The following is a 19,110-nucleotide window of genomic DNA, read 5'->3' as shown; positions in this document are numbered from 1 at the left end:
ACCTCACCAGTTAGATAAGCTGTGCGGGGATGAGTGAGGGGGTGAGAGAAGCTGGGCGTGTGTCCCAATTATGCCCCAATTAATTGATTACCTGTCTAGACTTAGTGGGACAAATGCAGGTGACGAGGAGGCAGCAATAACGGCCTATCCCCTGGTACTTCAATCTCTAGACTAGGGGTGTCGAACTCAATCAGAGAAGGGGCCAAAATCTAAAATCCAGCCTAAATCGCGGGCCGAATGGTTTACTGAACAGTCATAAACTGTCATTGTGATGGAAACGCAGCGGAGTGCAGTGATGACAGCGCGGTGCGGGCCACATTGCAAGGCCTGGCGGGACGGATTTGGCCCGCGGGCCTTGTGTTTGACACATGTGCTCTAGACAGCTGAGCCGAACCAGAACACATGACACACAGACAGAATTAGTATACACTCACACATGGTTTATCTACCTGTTCCTAGGGGGTCCTAGGCTCCAGCAAAGGCCGCCCAGCGATGCACACTGAAGGACAGACGATGAAAACAGAGACAGGCAGGCGGCTGCAGTTGGTTCAGGCTCACACAGCAGAGCAATCAGGGGCTTGTCTCTCGGAGCGACGTGGAATCCTCCTCTTATCGGGCAGGAGACCACAACTGAAGCTGGTCTACAGGTTATATAGACTGCCGTAAACAACTCCTGTCCTTATCAGTGTGGGCCAGATGGTGTGCCTTATGCTGGGAGCAGGGTGTCTGCACTTTAAGGGTGCAGATTTTTTACATCAATTTATATTGGGGTGTTCATTAATTTTGGAAGTTACAGAGTATTGGGGGTTTCCATACAGCAAACATTTCACACAATAATTATTTCATACATTAGAGGGGTTACATTATTATAACAGAGGGTAACAATGGAATACCCTCCAGAAAGAAGGAAAGGCCAGCAGTAAAAGAGTACTGCATAGTCTCCCCATATACAAATGGCCTTCCTAATGAAGAGGTTTTGGTCCCTATGAAAGAGCCTTATACACTCCCTGATAACAGAGTGCTAGGGTGCAGGGGCGATTCATCTTATATAATACCTATTATCATAGAATCTTTTACAAAAATATGTGTTTATTGATTTCAGAGAGAGGAAGGGAAAGGGAATGATAGAAACATCAAGGATGAGAGAGAATCATTGATTATCTGCCTCCTGCTCATCCTGTGCTGGAGATGGAGCCCAACAAGAACCAAAGCCTGACCGCCTGGTTCATGGGTGAACACTCAACCATTGAGCCACAGCGACCAGGTGAATGTGTATTTTGCTTCATTTTGTTATAAATATCGATATCTATGAAACCATCTAAACTTTTATCCCATGTGACTTCATCCTAGGAGAGTATCTGGTATAATAGCCCAATCATCCTCTGGCTCCTTGTACAGCTTTCCATTATTTTTGTCTGAATTCATTTGTTCAGAAAATATTGTCCAAAATGTTACATATTTCTTTGACTATAACAGACTAGTTTAATTTGTCCTATTTTTCTATAAAACCAATTCCATTGGATTGGCTTCTAGTTCAATTATGTTTGATGCATTAATATATGAAATGTCCATACAATCCAGAGCCTTATGGACATCTATAATTTTGTCAATGTTTCTATGCAAGTTTACAGATCAATTGAATCAATAGAAACTTTACATAAATCTAGAAAATTTACTTGTTTGTTGTAATGAATTTGTTAAATTTAGAGTTGGCATCTTTAGAGAGTCCTGAACTTGTACAATGTATAGGTATTAAGATGTTTCCTGTGTTTGCAAGCAGAATGTTTAAAATGTATTCTATCTAGATCCTCTGTGTAAATGGGTCATTAGAAAAAAAAGATACCATATGCATTATTCTATACGTATTCATTCAGTTCAATAACCATTTATTGAATGTTTTCATGTGCCGGGTGTTCTATTAAGCATGGAGAATACAAAAATGAGTCAGACAGACTTTCCAAACTCAAAGAACAGAACTTGCCTTCTGTAAAGGAAAGCATACAAATGAACAGAAAATTAACATATAGAGTGAACGTGTATGCAATATAATTCAAAGAGATGTATGCATAAAGGTATGCCCAGAGTGACTACTGTGGCAGTTTGAAGAAGAAGCTGCTTTCCTGGGCCGTGGAGGTAGAAAAGTAGGAACTCTTCAGGTAAAAGGCAGTATGGGAGGGTATTCCAGGCAAAGGAGCAGCAGGTGCCCAGGTGAATAAGGAATTCCAGGTGAATTCCAGGCAAAGGAGCAGCAGGTGTCCAGGGCAGCAGATGAGATAATGGTGCTGGAAGGACCCATAAGTAGTTCAATATGCTGGTAGCACAGGATGGTGAGAGATGGAGCTCAAGAGACAAATGTGAGCCAGAGCAAGATAGACCTTGCTTTTCATTTGTTTGTTTAGTTACAGCTCACTTTGTTCCAGAAGCGTTCTCACGTGCCTTAAAGGGCTGTGAATACCACCCGAAGCTATTTGGATTTCTTCGAAGACTATGGTGAGCCTCGTGGGGAAAGCAATGTCATTGATTTGCACTGTAGGAAGAAAATTTTGTCTTTTTAGAGAATAGAAGGTAAGGGACAAAGACAAAGTCAGAGGTGCCAGTTACTAAGTTGCTACAGTTAGTTGGTTGATAAATGCACCAGGAGGGGCTGAATTCAAGGAGAGGCTTTGATATTGGAAGGAAGTAAGAGCTCTAAAATAAGCACCAGTGCATGGTTTGCTAATACATGTTTTATCAATGAATGATTTGTAACTAATCAGATGTGTGGGGTGAGGAAGAGAGAGGTCAAGGGTAAATTGCAGTTTCAGGCTTGGGAGACAAGGCGGGTGACAAGAAAAGTCTTTGCTTGGATGGTGAATGCATTCCTTATGAGCTCTTTGTATGCCTGGGAACATCAACTGTTGCTTGTAGATTAGTCTTGAGTCTACAGTCAACCCTCTGGGAATAAGTCAATATCTCCCTTTTTCTCTTATACATTTTTCAGCACTGAATACAGTACTGATCATGCAAAACAGGATCTGTTATCTTCATGGAATTGTAAGCAATTCTTGTTTTAAATTGAGTACCAATTGGGATTCTTTGATTGTATACAACAGAAACCGACTTTGACTAACATAAACCAAAGCGAACTGTGGTGTGTTATTGGGAGTTCTCAGGCATGACATAATGTCTGGAGAAACAGGCGGTGAGGCCAGCAGGTACAGAGAACAAGCGGAACCACAGGAAGTGTCCTATCGCAGGAGGGAGCTAGTCAGGAAGCCACTGCAGAAATGGACAAACCACAACAACTTTCCGTTCTTTTCCTGTGCTCAAGAGTCAAGTTCCAGAGAGCTCTGAATTATTGCTCATCTTGAGTAACATCTCCACTGCCTCGCTAGTGGAGGGTTGGGCCCCTAATTATAGTCCCAGAAGAAGGGAAGGGGGTAATTCCTCAAACATTTAAAAATCATGGTGTTTTTAGGGAAAAAAAAAGAAAGCTAGCCAGCCAAATATTACAAAGGTCCACTCCAAGCTGATTATAACTTCTGTTGTATGCTGTTTAGAAAAGAGTCTTAGAAATAAAGATGAAGATTTATGAAGTATAGGCATGAGAATTTTATTTTCTAGCTAAAAGGAACTTGGATTTTCAGTGTAGCTAGTCTCTTTGACAACTCTAATCTATTAGCATCTAGAGAGCCAAATGGACATTTGAGAAATAGAGCACAAACACTAAACTGAGACACCATAAGAAGTCCTAGGCTTGGAAGGAAATATATAGATTTTTCAGGAGAAATTGAATAGGCTGGAGGTGGGGTGGGAAAGAAAGCGTGAGAAAAAGGAGGAACACACATACACACAGAGAAAAAAAAAATCCAGCCTTATTTGGATAAACTTTAGAAGAACATTTAAACCAAATCTCTCTTGAGTGTTGGGAGGATACACCCGACACTAATTACAGGACTAAGATATGCAAAAAGCCACTTCAGGGCCGACTCAGTCATCCCAGTGGTGGCTTCTAAGATGTGGTTGTGGTTGTTTGTTTGGTGGTAGAAGAGAGTTTAAATTTACTTCCACTGGTCTTGGTAGATGTTGATATTTCTTCCATCTCTAATCTCCCTCCAGAGCTAGGGAGATACCTGTGCCAACTATGGCTTTGTTTGGTATGCAGACAGTCCCAGTGCTCCAGAGTCAAATCACCAGGAAGGATGTTTATGTAAATGTGGGAAACAGGACTGCAGGCCTGTTTGAAGTTTGCTTAGAGATCTCCAAAGAGCCCTTACCCCACCCTTTATGAGAAAATAAAGGAACTGCTTTTATGCTTGATTAAAAAAAAAAAAAGGATTTTACATTGTGTTTTCTTTGAAGCCTCCATTTTGATGATGTTCCTATTTTCTTTCATTTCTAATACATTTTTGAAAAAGTAAGCAGCAATTTCTCTTCTTACTGTAAATGTAGATGAGCTCAACCTTGAGAAAGCCTGCACTTATTTTTAAAATATATTTTATTGATTTTTTACAGAGAGGAAGGGAGAGGGATAGAAAGTTAGAAACATCAATGAGAGAGAAACATTGTTCAGCTGCCTCCTACACACTCCCTACTGGGGATGTGCCTGCAACCAAGATACTTGCCCTTGACCAGAATCAAACCTGGGACCCTTGAGTCTGCAGGCCAATGCTCTATCCACTGAGCCAAATCAATTTTGGCAAGCCTGCATCTTTTAGTAGGATAGAATCCAGATGAGACATTAGATATGATGGGTGAAAAGTACTTTTTTAAAAACCTAATTAGCATTTTCTGTGAGAAATGTGGTTTTGTTACTGTCTTAGACATATTATGTACTGGCTTAACAAATCTATGGAGTTGAGGTTATAAATTACTCTGAAAATTTTGTTTTTCTTTTCCCAAACTATAAAGATGTCCTAGATAATAAATAATGACTTACAATTCATTTATTTACAGTTATTTTTAAATCTCATGGGTGTGATTTTTTCTTTCTTTCTTTATGTAGAAAAGATGATTATGGAACATCAGATGGGAAGAGGTAGGCTTCAAAATTTAGAAATGGGATGTCTGAGCTAAGGATTAACTTTAAACTATTTTAATTTGTCAGACAGAAAAAAGGCCTGACATATTCTTTCTGCTTTAGAAATGTTTCTCCATTCTTATGGCTAGGAGAATTCATACATTGCCAAGGATTAATGAAGACATTAAACATAAGTTTATAAGTTGTATTAGACAACCTTTTAAATTTTTTTCAAAAATAAACTATTTATGTTACCATTATGGTCAAGCCAGACTGCTCGGATTTAAATGCTAGCTCTCAACTATAGAATCACCCACCATCCATAAGTCGCAAACAAGTGGCCTTTTGCAGAGCTATAATAACTATGTATGTTATTGATGCAGAAAAAATCCAGACTATACCAGTTGCTCTTTCATTTGACAGTTCTAGAGAAAGCTATGAATTTGTGTGTGTGTGTGTGTGTGTGTGTGTGTGTGTGTGTGTGTGTGTGTGTGAGAGAGAGAGAGAGAGAGAGAGAGAGAGAGAGAGAGAGAGAGAGAGAGAGAATATATAATAGACATCTGTGTATGTGGAAACATGTATGGATTTAATGTATGTACAAATGTATAACTAATAAAACTGACAGCCCTAATGAAGATTAATTTAAGGGTTTCAATCCTACTAAGCTATTCTAAGAGGAAAACTTTCGTTAATGATAATGCTGCTGCTCTCCCAACCCCTTTTACAGGGAACAAGTATGTCATGGTTGAGCCTCTCTACACTAGCTCTGTGGTCTAGCATAGATTTCTTTCTGTAGGACAGATGAGATGGATTGGTAGATGGAGCTGGAATAGAATTCAAGATAGATTCCTATTTGTTTTATAAGCTCTTACTTCAGTCTGGGAGGAGGGTATGACTAAGGTGAGTGCTGATATATTGTCTCATAAATGGCAATTATTATAATTTCTAATATGGAATATAGAAAGGCAGGTTGGTGATAAAGAGTTGGTGATTCAACTTGGGCAGATTTTTATAATAATTTTATTTTTATTTTTAGTCATCACTTTTTCTTTCAGGCTGTTATTTATTGAGCATGCTGAATCTTGCCTGATAGCTTGTAGAAAGTCCTCAAACTAAATTAATTCAGCCTACTATTGATAACAAACTTGTATGGGTCGCTATGCATTGGGGTATTAAGTCAGGGATTACTGGACCAGAAACCATTTTGGGCTACCTACCAAAATAAAAAATTTTATCCCCTGAGAAATGCTTACGAAATTACATGCATTCATGATTGTATTTCCTGATAATTTGTCATGGATAATAAGTGTCCTTGATCTAATAACAGAGGAATAAATTCCCAACTACAAAAATGTTGTCAAATCTGGCTTTATTCCAGTATGAAAGTTGACTTTGAATGTTTGTTTGTTTACTTTTTGTGTTTTTTTTAGGGGCGGAATGGGAGAAGAAATTGTAATGTTACCATAAGAAATTTTCAAAATCTTGCCTTATTTTGAGAATTTACATTTCTTTTGTTGCTGTGACTTTATTTGGGTGGGTTAATACCATGGGCACTTATTTGGAATTTGAGAAGTTTATAGCAGATTTTTCATTCTGACACTTGTACCAAAACTATTTAGAATTCTCTGAATTCTCTTCATGGGTTCATTGTCTATTCATGCCACACTAAGGACATCATTAATATATGGCAGCCCATCTGGAAACTGAGTGGCAAGGTCAGGTAGAAGTCATGGAACATTCCAGAAAGACCAAAATTCTAAATAAAAACAGCTTAACTCAGAATGCTCTTCAGCAAGTGATGATTGTTTTGGCTTCTGCAGCAATGTCTGCTATTAAGAAGCTTTCAACAATTAGATTTTTTAAAATTTTGCCCTTCTCAAAGAGGAGTGAGAATTTCATTGATGTTAGCATTAAATATAGGCATTCACTAAATCGGTGTGTTTTCCTGAAGGTCACACATCGTCATTATTCTTTGGTTCTAGCACTACCCTGTCCAGTATAGTAGCTGTTAGCCAGGGGTGACCACCGAGCTCCTGAAATGTAGTGAGACAGAGAAACATAATTTTAAATTTAATTTAAGGTTAATTCCTTTAAATGGAAAAAAAAAACCATGAATATAAAACATCTTATTAATATATTAATGTTGCTCATAAGTTTGGAATTGTCCCTTCCTCCTCTGACTTATGGGCTTATGGAAAATTATTATTTTTTTCTTCCTTTAATGTTTAATAGAATTAGCCAGTGAAGGTGTTTGAACAAGGACATTTTCTGCTGGATGCTTCTTCCCTGCCACTGGTTTTCAACAGTGTGATTAAGCTATGCTTTCTTGTGGTTTTCTTTGTCTTTATCCTGTCTGTTTAGATTTTTAGATCTGTGGATTTATGGAGGTATTGTCCAAAGGGTACAAAAAGTTTCAGTTCTGCAACATGAATGACTGTTAGAGCCCTGCTGTACTGCACAGTGCTTGCAGTCAATTATAATGTACTAAAGGTCCAGTGCATGAATTCGTGCAAGAGTAGGCCTTCCTTGCCTTGGCTCCAGGCACTGGTTTCCCTGTGACACCCAGGACCCAGGATTTTCTCTGGGAACTGGCAGGCACCCTGGCTTCTCTAACAACCCCGGCTTTGTCCAGAGGTCATCTGGAAGGACGTCTAGTCTAATTAGCATATTATGCTTTTATTGTTATAGATTATATACTGTAGAATTTTTTAAAATATATTTTATTGATTTTTTACAGAGAGGAAGGGAGAGAGATAGAGAGCTAGAAACCTCAATGAGAGAGAGAGACACATCAACCAGCTGCCTTCTGCACACCCCCTACCGGGGATGTGCCCACAACCAAGGTACATGTCCTTGACTGGAATCAAACCTGGGACCTTTCAGTCCTCAGGCCAATGCTCTATCCACTGAGCCAAACTGGTTTTAGCATATATATACTGAAGAATTTGCTGAGAGATTAAATCTTATGCTGTGGTTTTATCACCCAATAATAATAGATAAAGCAGGTGGGAGAAATTTTTGAAGGTGTTATATATATGTTGATGGCATAAGTTTGGTGATGGTTTCAAGGTTGTATGCTTATCTTCAAACTCAGGTTATATAATAATACATTAAATATATGCTTCTTTTTGTTGGTCAATCATATCTCTATAAAGCCATTTTTAAACATAATTTGGAGAACTTTTGACCATTCTTTTTTTAAATTATTTTTATTTGCCTTTTCTTCTTTTTTTTTTTAACACTCCCATGGAGATGGAAAGAGCAGGAGGCTAGGGTTGACCCCGGCAATGGAGGAAGCCAACCTTTCTACACACCCTCACCAGCCCAAGCCTCCGCTTAAGGCTACAAAGTTTCAATTATAGAAGATACATAAACCCCAACAGAAATGGCTGCTAGCCACAGAGCAAGCAGAAGGCTTGACTCTGCTTCAGGCCATAAAGTTTCAATTGTATAAGATAAATAAACCCCAGATACCAGCGCCTCTGCTTGGGTTGCCAGGGGGCATGGCCAGCCTGCAAAACACCATAGGCATCTTGCCCAGGCCCCCCCTGCCCCAAGGAAACCCCCACCCTGATCCGGGACACCCTTCAGGGCAAACCAGCCAGCCCCCTCCCATGCCACCAGGCCTCTATTCTATCTAATAAAAGAGTAATATGCAGATTGACCTTCACTCCAATATAAAGATGGCTGCCCCCATATGGTCAAATATGGCTGCCACTATGTGGACACAAGATGGCTGCCATAAGATGGCCAGCAGGGGAGGGCAGTTGGGAGGGACCAGGCTTGTAAGGGAGGGCAGTTGGGGACAATCAAGCTGACAGAGAAGGGAAGTTGGGGCAACCAGGCCTGCAGGAAAGGGCAATTGAGAGGGACCCAGGCCTACTAGGGAGAAAAGTTGGGGGGACCAGACCTGTAGGTGAGGGTAGTTGAGGGGGACCAGGCCTGCAGGGAAGGGCAGTTAGGGCTGACCAGGCCTGCAGAAGAGGGCAGTTAGGGGCAAATAGGCTGGCAGGGGAGCAGTTAGGCATCAATCAGGCTGGCAGGGGAATGGTTAGGGGGTGATCAGACTGACAGACAGAAGCAGTTAGGGCAATCAGGAAAGCAGGATGTCAAGCAGTTGGGAGCCATCAGTCCTGGATTGTCAGAGGGATATTAGACTGCCTATTTATACCCAATCCAGTGAGCCTAAATGGGCAGTCGGACATCCCTCAAGGGTTCCCAGATTGGAGAGGGTGCAGGCTGAGCTGAGGGACCCCCCATCCCCATGGACGAATTTCATGCACCAGGCCTCTAGTAATAGATAAAGAGTTTCACTGTTTTTTTTTGTTTGTTTGTTTTTTTGTTTTGTTTTGTTTTTTTGTGTCTTTTTTTGTGTTTTTTGTTTGTTTGTGTGTGTGTGTGTGTGTGTGTGTGTGTTTTCAGAAACTAAATAGTTCTCCAAAAGTGCTTTAAAGAGCCCCATTTCCATTCAAAGACATGTATAACCAATGTTTCTAACTCTGGTCAGAGTCTCACTTTGATTCCTTTATCGACTCTCACTCTTCATGTCCCATCTATCTACTCTTGCCCTAAATCAGACTGGCACACCACAAAGGCAGCACAGGGCTTTCCAGGTGGTATGATTCCAGATCTCCCAGTGAGGACTAGAGGTCCTGTGTACTGCTGGGTCCCTGAATCTCAAAGAGGTGTTGGTTTTGGTCTATGCCTCTGGTGGGAGAGAAAGCAATGAGAGAGGTGGGCATGGTACCACGCTTGCCATGAAGAGCATAGTGAAGTTTATGGAAATATGAAGTGTTGTGAGGACATGAATGCGGACTTAGTTCCTTTGAGTCAATAGATGAAAGACTGCTGTTAACAGCACTGGCAGGTAATTTGACTTCAAGTCATGAATTATTGATCTCTACCCATAAAAATGCAACAGGACAGGTGACCACACATTTTCTAATTGGTTTTGGCATCATCAGTGTCTGGTTACCTCTCTGTGTATGTGTTTTCTTCCGTAGGTAAATAAACTAACGCTAGCTGTTCTGTGTCAACTCTTCCAACAAGCTTGGACCTTGGTTCTGATTTGGCTCCATACAAACCAAGCACTGTCTCCACTCTAATATTTAGTTTGACTTCTTTCTTCTCAGGTCCATAATACTCATGAGTGTTTCTCACATGATTTCAGCATATGTTCATCCAAATAAGCAAGCATTGAGTCAGCACTCAATCTAGCTATCTTGGGTCAATGTTGTCCTGGACTAAAGGGGTCTGTTTGCCTGCGGCTCATCAGAACCCAATCAAAGGCAAACAGGAATTTGCCGCCAAGAAAGTAAAGGTTTGTTTTTAAGGAAGTGGCATCATGCCCAGAGTCACAGGTGAGCTCCTGCTCAGAGACCTGGCTCCCAGATGGCTTCTAGGGGATGGGTTAGATAGGGGACTAAGGCAGTTAGGGTCATGGTTTTGGTCCTGGCCTCTAGTGATTGGTCAGTATTGGGTAGGGGGTAGTTGGTTATTGTTAACTGGTCCTGAGGTCAGCCATGATATCACTCTGTCTGATTTTGCCAAGGGTGTTGTCCCGGGGAGCATTCTGCATTTCTGGGTCTGGAGCTGAAACATAACTGAGGCCTAGACATTGACTTTAGATTGAAACTCTATCTCTCTGGTCAACAGACTGGAGGCATTTTCCCCAAGATTATTTGATACTGACCAGAAAGAACATCATTGTTCTGACAGCTTCATGACTAAGGAAGTGAACAAGCAAGGGAGAAGGATGGTGAGGCAAGTTGCTGAATGGGGCCAGAATCAAAAGGAAAGAAAGATGGTAAGATATGTACACAGATAATAATTTAATTAAAAAAAAAAGAAAAGAAAGGAGAAAAAGCCATATTAAAGAAATGAAGTTTCTGTGTGGTTACATCAGTAAAACAGAATATGATGCCATAGTTGAAAGCATTTGCAAAAAAAAAAATAAAAAAAAAATACACAGTACTATTTTATGTGTAAGAAATTTAGTATTATTTATCTAGAAACTTCAGGTTTAGAATTTTCTTGAGGTATTTAGAACATGTTAGGCTGTTAGCATTATCTAGGATCAGGATGTATATGTTGATCATCTCAATTTTTCTCAGATCTTTGAGACTACATTCAGTGAAATTAATAATAAATAGTTATCAGTTGAGCCAAGATGTGAGATTGATTTAGAGGGTGGAAAGGGGACCATTTGCAAGGTTCTTCTACTTTGAAGATGTTATTTCTCTGTTTTTTTTCTTCTCATTTTCCTCTTACTATTAAGTTCACCTTATTTCAGAGCTAATACTTTGATACCTTTAAAAAGCTAATAAGAAAGATACAGAGATTAAATGAAAAAAAAATAAGTGAAAGGATATATAATGCGACCAAAAACTCAAGGAGTGAATATACTTGAGGCTTTAGAACTTTTTAAAAGTAAGGAATTCTATATTGATATTTTTCATTAGCTTTGTCATTAGCACTTCTCAACTCACCTGGGTATGACTACTTAATATTTGAATTCAGTTAACTGTAATCTCATGTTCATTTTATGATTTTTAACACTCATATTTACAATATACACTTATCAATGTTAAGATTCCATTTGACAGGATCAAAGTTATGGAAAAGATCTACATGAAAATAAAATAAGGTTATGATTTCTTAAAGTAATTCTCTCAGATATTTATATATTCATATTCAATTTAGGAAAAATTATAGTTTTTAAGTTTTTGTTACAGAAGTCAGAGGAGTAAACATTCATTCTCTTTCTCAACTTTCCCCTTTCACATTCTTTCAGTTTTACTCAATGTCTTTCTGTCTCTATTTTTACTCATGACTTGATTTTGTTGGTATATTCCGTTTGCCATTCATTCACTAAAATGACTGGAAGTGAAGTTCCTTTAGAAGGTTAGCACAAACATGACTGGTTTATTTCAGAGGGAGTCCATCAACCAAAGGTGGAAAAAATTCCAAAAAAATTCTATTTGCTGGAAAATTTGCTAATAAGCTTTTGGTTACTCAAAGGCTTGCTCACAATGTGGGGTTTGAGGGCGGGGGCCTGGGTGGAGAGAAGACAAAATATAATAAACACAACAGAAACTTCCTGGCATCAAACTAGAGTGCATTAGGAAAACACGAGAGGAGAACTGTGAAAACAGTCTTTGTACTTTGAAAAGTGGAACGTTTCAGAGATGCCGATTATAAAGATTGGAACTAATAGCAGTGCCCCAGAGCAAGTTTCTGATTCAGTCCTGCATTTGCACGTTTTATTCTTCATTCATAAAGAAATCTTAGTTTGCAAACAGGATGTATACCAGACCCTTCAATGATCTAAGAGTTTCATTTACATAGAAAATTAATATAAACACATGCCCTTCTTTTAGAGTGAGAAACGACTAAGCTGAACTGAAACAAAGAGCATTTACTACAGCTTATCTAATTTTTAACAATTAGATACGTAAAGTATATGAATGGAGAATCAGGTTTTTAATTAAAAACATATTTTTGCATGTTTTTTTTTGTTTTGTTTTGTTTTTTTTTCCCCCCGGTACATTTATTTTTTTTTCTCTTCCATTTGTTGACTCCAATGTGAATTCAAGTTAAGTTCTTGGTTTATTTGACTTTTGATTTTAAAAAGCAAGGGATGAATTTCAGTCCCTAAATTTGGAAACATGTCCTTGGAGTGAGGTCCTTCTAACTTCCGTGAGGGAGTGGCAAACTAAATTGGCTCTTAGAGAAAGGGTATGATTTCAATAACAAAAGGATGGGGCAGAGTCCTCCCATACCAAGGGGATGGGATCATTGAAGGCAAGAATGTAGATGTGGATTAAGTCATTTTTGATGAGTGAGAGTGACTGGACAGTGTAAGACAAAAGCCAAAGAAGAGGAAAGTTAGGAAATTAGTCATGTGCCTCATCCCAGAATGCCAGGACTAGGAGATCTATTTGAATAATTGGCCAATGGTAGACATTGGCAGTTTTAAGGTCCATGAAGAGGCAGTGGGTAAGCTAGAAAACAAATGAAGAAAGACTAAATGCCAATGGAACTATTCCTTGTGCTGTACATTATATAGGCATGTCAAATTCCCCACTACGCAGATAGGGAAACCTGAGTTCAGAAATGTTGAAAATGGCTAAGATCTATAAATTTAGCATTCAAATTCCAGTTTGTTGAATGAAAGCCTAACCTTCAATAATGACAAGATGCAAGAGATACTTTAGAACCAGAGATCTGGCAGAAGGCATAGAGATTGGGGGCAGGGAGACTAAATTGAGACCCTCTAGACTGCATCTAGGAAGACCTTATGAACTATGATGTTAGAGAACATAGGGCAAACACCAGAATACTAGTTTGTTATTTTTTTTTCTTCTCATTATTGAAGTTAATAGGATTTTTGGGTTAGCATACTAGCCATACTTAATAAAATACCTCATCTTAACTTCCCATTAAAATATCATAATGACACACAGACAGAGTGGCTGCAGCATTATAAATTAAACACAAGAAGAGATCAAGACCAGAATTTTTTTTAATTGGTAGATTTGAAAAGCATAGTCTTTAGAGATATGATCTGGGTTCCAACCTCTGAACTTGGACAAGAGAAAAGCCAGCCACGCCATTAGGCAAACTTGTTTACCTCTCCATTACAGGTGGTTGACTATTAGATTGAAGGGGCTATTGTTCTGGACCCATAGGCACTGACTTTTGAATGGTAAGTGTACACAGATCCAAACTCATTAAATTCAGAGCCCAGTTATTTCCTTTCTTTCTTCTGTGTATATGCGTCCATTTCTCTCTTAACATTCACTGAGAGGTTACAAGTTCAGGGTACTAAAAGCCAGGAATTATAGAAGCACTAAGAGACCTGGTGCACAGTTTGTGCATAGGTGGATCCCCTCAGCCCAGCCTGCACCCTCTCTAATCCAGGACCCCTTGCAGGATGTCTCACTGCCTCTCACAATCTGGGACTGCTGGTCCCTAACTGCTCACCTGCCTACCTACCTGATCACCCCTACCTGCCTCTGCCTGCTGGCCTGGTCACCTCCTACTTACCCCCTGCTGGCCTGGTCGCCCCCAATGACTCCCCCCTCTGCCAGCCTGTTTGCCCCATGCAGCCTGTTGTTCAGATGATGGAAAGACAAACTGAGGGAATGAAGTGATAATATTCAAATGCTTGTTTGTCAACCATTCATACAATAAACCTGGAGTGATTTATTTGGGTATCCCTTACTAATGCCCCTGTCAGTCTGGTTGCCCCACACAGCCTGCTGTTCAGTCGTTTGGTCATCCCTCACTAACCCCTCTGCTGGCCTAGTCACCCCACACAGCCTGCTGTTCAGTCATCTGTCCAGTCGTTTCGGTCATGACAGCTCTGGCTTTTTATATGTTAGGATTGTTGAGTTCAGATTAACAGAGAGCAGTTCTAATAAAGACAAGGACCTTGGACTGGGACTATTGCACAGGGAAGCTGGCTGGGCTCTGTTCATGGCCACGAAACCTAAAGAGTGACCTGGAGATCTAGCATCACCAACCAAAAAAGAAGTAAAAGTGCTTTCCTGGGCTATTTTCTTCTGAACTCATTGGCCCTTAGGTGTTTTATCTATGAAGAGGACAGCTGATATGATTTAAAGCTTCCTTAAGTCCAATCTATACATTATCATATTGTTTTTCAGTGTTAGAATTTGATTAGCATTGAGGACAACAAATAAAACAGAAAGTATATTCTCCTTACCTTTCAGCAGTTACTTTAGATGTCATGGATGTTCCAGCATCAGATTTACAATGAGGTGAGTGAAGAACTTGCATGAAGCACCAACTGTAAGGAGGGGGAGGTGCCTAAAGACTCAGTAATTAAAAAAAAATCTAGTGTTACATCTCAAAAAAATCAAAATTAACACAAAATATCCAAGATGAGCAAAATATCAATAACCAAATAAAAATAGGCTACAGTTTAAAATTTAGATGTGCTTAGTGTAAATTAATGTTTATAGTGTTTGATTGGGTTAATATTTAAATGTTTGTTTATCAACCATTCATACAATAAACCTGGAGTGATTGCAAATACAAGGATGTTGAAAATATAGTCTTTGACTTGAATGCCTTTATAATCTAATGTGGGATGGTGAAGTCTGTGAGGTAGGGGAATAAGCTAACAAATACATTTAATTTTAAGACAAGGCAAAACAGAAGAGTATAATAATAATAATACAAGTAGCCATAATATGGGTATTTAGAAGAAAGGGTTTTTGACAGGGAATGTGTGTGTGTGTGTGTACACACACACCCTATGAGGTAGATTTGGGCAGTCTTCATGAAAAAAATGTGACTTTTTAACTTTGTAGGAGAGATGATGGAAATACAAACTGAAGGAATGAAGTGACAAAGGCTCAGAAACTTGGAGATACAGAAAAAATTCAGGAAAGGAGATGGCTTTTGTGGCAGATCGTAAGTGTGCATGATTAGGTACAATAGTCAGACTTGTGGCTGGAAAAGTTGGTAGGAATTTGAATGTTATGAGTACCCATCATCAGCTGGATTCCAGAGTCTGGTCCTCTTGGGTGAGGAACAAAGCTGTAAACACCCCTAAAGTTCCGAGTTCCCACCAATGACAACCCACTGTGTTTCCAAATGCAACAGTGTTTGTGAACTTGGTAGCTCTGACCTGGTAAACTTCACCAAGAAGGTTTAGTTAAACATCGAGGGAAACACGCTGCCTCCAGAGTTTAGCTTTGAACTGACAAAAGCCACTATTCACTCCCCATCTATGTCACATGCACAGTGAATCAGAACAAAGATAACACATTTTTAGCGGTTGGCCTCAGGTCGGGAGGCTCATGAGTGATACCACTCGCTGTGTAACAGGTTTTTGAATGAAACCAAGATTGACTCTTTGGATGGAAAAGAATTGCTGTGAGAGAAAAACAAAGCACATCAAAGAGCAATCATTTTTCAAATTGTACACTTGCTTCTGGAGATGTAGCGTTTTTGGCCTTGACTTGAAAGCTGTGGTGTTGAGTCTGGGAGGAGGTGGAAGGTAATGGCTGTAGACAGCAGCAATAAACGAGAACCTCAGGAACCCTTCTGGTTTGGCCTGATGGAATCGAGTGGCAAGTACACTGTATGTATCTAAAATGAAAAAATAACCTCATAAAAATGTAAGCAAAATTTTGTTGTGTGTCCTCCCCTGATCTTACCTGACCTTAACCATAACACCTCTCTCTCTCTCTCTCTCTCTCTCTCTCTCTCCCCCTCTCTCTCTCTATCTCTCTCATGTTCTACTTAAATTCTAAGATACTATGTATTGTGTCTCCTATTTGGTTTTAGCCAAATTTCCATCTATTGAGTTATTGGTGATTTTCTTACTACATTAGGATATTGTGGTTGGAAATAAAGAAAAGAAAAACCCATTTTTTCCCCCTCTTTTGTTAATTAGAATAGGATTAGGGCTGTTCTAAATGGCCAAGTTTAAGAATGTATATTTTGGCTCCAGAAAGCCTTTATTTAACTCTTATTCTTAAACAAAAAGATTTAAAAGCAAAACAAGAGCCCAATATCTATAGCTAGTGACTCATGTAAAAATTGGACTGGGGTTGTTTAGTGTATGGCTGTATTTCTGTATTTTTTTTTTTAGAATTCTTGTATTTCTAGAATTCTCTAGAAACTAAACTTTGCTCACTAACAGTGCTTACTGTTTAAAAACAAGTGCTATTTGCACCTAAAATAAAATGTTGCTTAAAAATGCGCTTGAAGGAACAAAACTTTCATTCTTCTCCATTTCTTCATTTGGCTGTATGAGAAACATTCCACTGAGCTCATTCAGAAAATGTGCAAGCCTGGCTTTGGGCGCAATACTAATTTTCTAAAGTGGATGGGCCAGGACTGGTTTCCGTATATTTCTTGCAATCAGTTGCACGTGGCTGGAAGACTAACGGTGATTTATAGTAATTGCCTGTCATCAGTCTATGCCATTGCTCACCTGCATAATCCATCAATTGTCCCAACAATGCCCAACCTCTCTGAGGTTATTTGGTTCTTGTGTGAGGAAACACACACCAAGTGCCAAGTGCCAATGTTCCAAGAATGAAGCCCTGGCCCCCTGTGCCTGCTGCTCCAACTGCCACAGCAGCAAGGGGAAAAGAGTCACAGGCATGGTGCCTCACATCCAATTGGAAGTTAAGAAGGCATCCCCTGAGATTGTGCATTACACAGGCAGAGTAGGACAGGCATGGTCTACAAGGCAGGGTTCTTCAATCTTCTCAACACTGTTGGCATGTAGGATGGGATAATTCTTTGTGATATAAGCTGTCCTGTACAATGCAGCATCCTTTGATTCTACCCACCAGATCCCACACCACCGGCCCTGTATTTTGACAATAAAAAATATTCCCCAGACATTGCCAAATATCTCCTCGAGGGACTCAATTTCTCTGGAATGAGAACTGCACTGTACTAGGGGAAAAGTAAAACAGCATTCATAATTGGCCAGCATTGCATACTCAATGCATGACATCTATAGCACTCTACAGCATGGAAAGGAATAAGACAAGTATTAATTAAACATTTTTAAAAATAATGTATAGGCACACAAAGCATAGATCAACACTTTTAGAAAACGTTTCACTGGAAAGGGGAGTCGTAAAAATAAAACTCCATGGTTATAGTATTTCTGAAGCATCTGTGTTTGAAAGAAAAGTGAATGATAGGAAGTTTTTCTACATTGGTTACTATTTTGATTAACTCACCTATTTTATTTTTATTTTTTCCAACTCACTGATTTTAACCCTACCCTTCTCTTATATAAAATAAGTATAATTTTTCTTCCCCATGGTAGTTCATCAATTATTTTGAAAGCATCCTATCTAATAAAATAGTGATGTGCAAATTGACCATACCTCCACTACACCAACAAGCCATGCCCACAAGCCAATCAGGAGTAAGTATGCAAATTAACCCAACCAAGATGGCTATGGCCACAGAGAGAGCAGGAGGGATGCTTGGGTTTTCCCGGCAATGGAGGAAGCCAAGCTTTCTGCATACCCTGGCCAGCTGAGGCCTCCACTCCATCCTACAAAATTTCAATTATAAATTCCACCAGAAATGGCTGCTGCCAAAGAGTGATCAGAAGGCTTGGCTCTGCTCCAGGCTACAAAGTTTCAATTGTAGAAGATAAATAAATCTCAGATACCAGGGCCTCTGCTTGGGTAGCCAGGGGGTGTGGCTGGCCTGCAAACCACCACAGGTTTCTTGCCCAGGCCATCTCATGCCCCAAGGGAACCCCCACCCTGATCCAGTACACCCTTCAAGGAAAACCAGCTGGCCCCCACTCATGCACCAGGCCTCTTTCCTATCTAATAAAAGAGTAATATGCAGATTGACCATCACCCCAACACACAAAATGGTTGCCCCAATGTGGTCAAAGATGACTGCTTCATGTGGACACAAGATGGCCACCACAAGATGGCCAGGAGGGGAGAGCAATTGGGAGGGACCAAGCTTGCAAGGAAGGGCAGTTGGGGGCAAGTAAGCCTGCAGGGAAGGGCAGTAAGGGGTGACCAGTTTGGCAGAGGAGGGAAGTTGGGGATGAAAGGGCCTGCAGGGGAGAGCAGTTGCGGGGGACCAGGCCTGCAGGGGAGGGCAGTTAGGGGCAAACAGGCTGGCAGGGGAGTGGTTAGGGGGTGAGTAAGCTGGAAGGCAGAAGTGGTTAGGGGCAATCAGGAAGGCAGGCTGGTGAGCAGTTGGGAGCCAGCAGTCCTGGATTGTGAGAGTGATGTCCAACTGCCCATTTAGGCCCAATCTCAATACCCTAAACAGGCAGTCAGACATCCCTCAAGGGGTCCCAGATTGGAGAGGGTGCAGGCTAGGCCGAAGGACACCCCCCCACCCCGTGCACAAATTTCATGCACCAGGCCTCTAGTATATTATATCATTCTAAAGGCCCTTTCAAAGCTTTTTATCTTATAATATAGGATGTAGTTTTAATTTCCTTCATCTTTCTCATTTCTTTCCCCTAATAGAGATAGCCTATTTATATTATTCTTAAATTATGATTCCCAGGATTGAAATGAGAACTTGAACCAATTATAAATGCTTTTGTTTGCAAGAAAGAGAAAATTCAG

Source organism: Pipistrellus kuhlii, unplaced genomic scaffold, assembly GCF_014108245.1.
Source record: "Pipistrellus kuhlii isolate mPipKuh1 unplaced genomic scaffold, mPipKuh1.p scaffold_m20_p_2, whole genome shotgun sequence".
Classification (NCBI taxonomy): Eukaryota; Metazoa; Chordata; class Mammalia; order Chiroptera; family Vespertilionidae; genus Pipistrellus; species Pipistrellus kuhlii.
Note: the sequence above shows the minus strand (reverse complement) of the source record.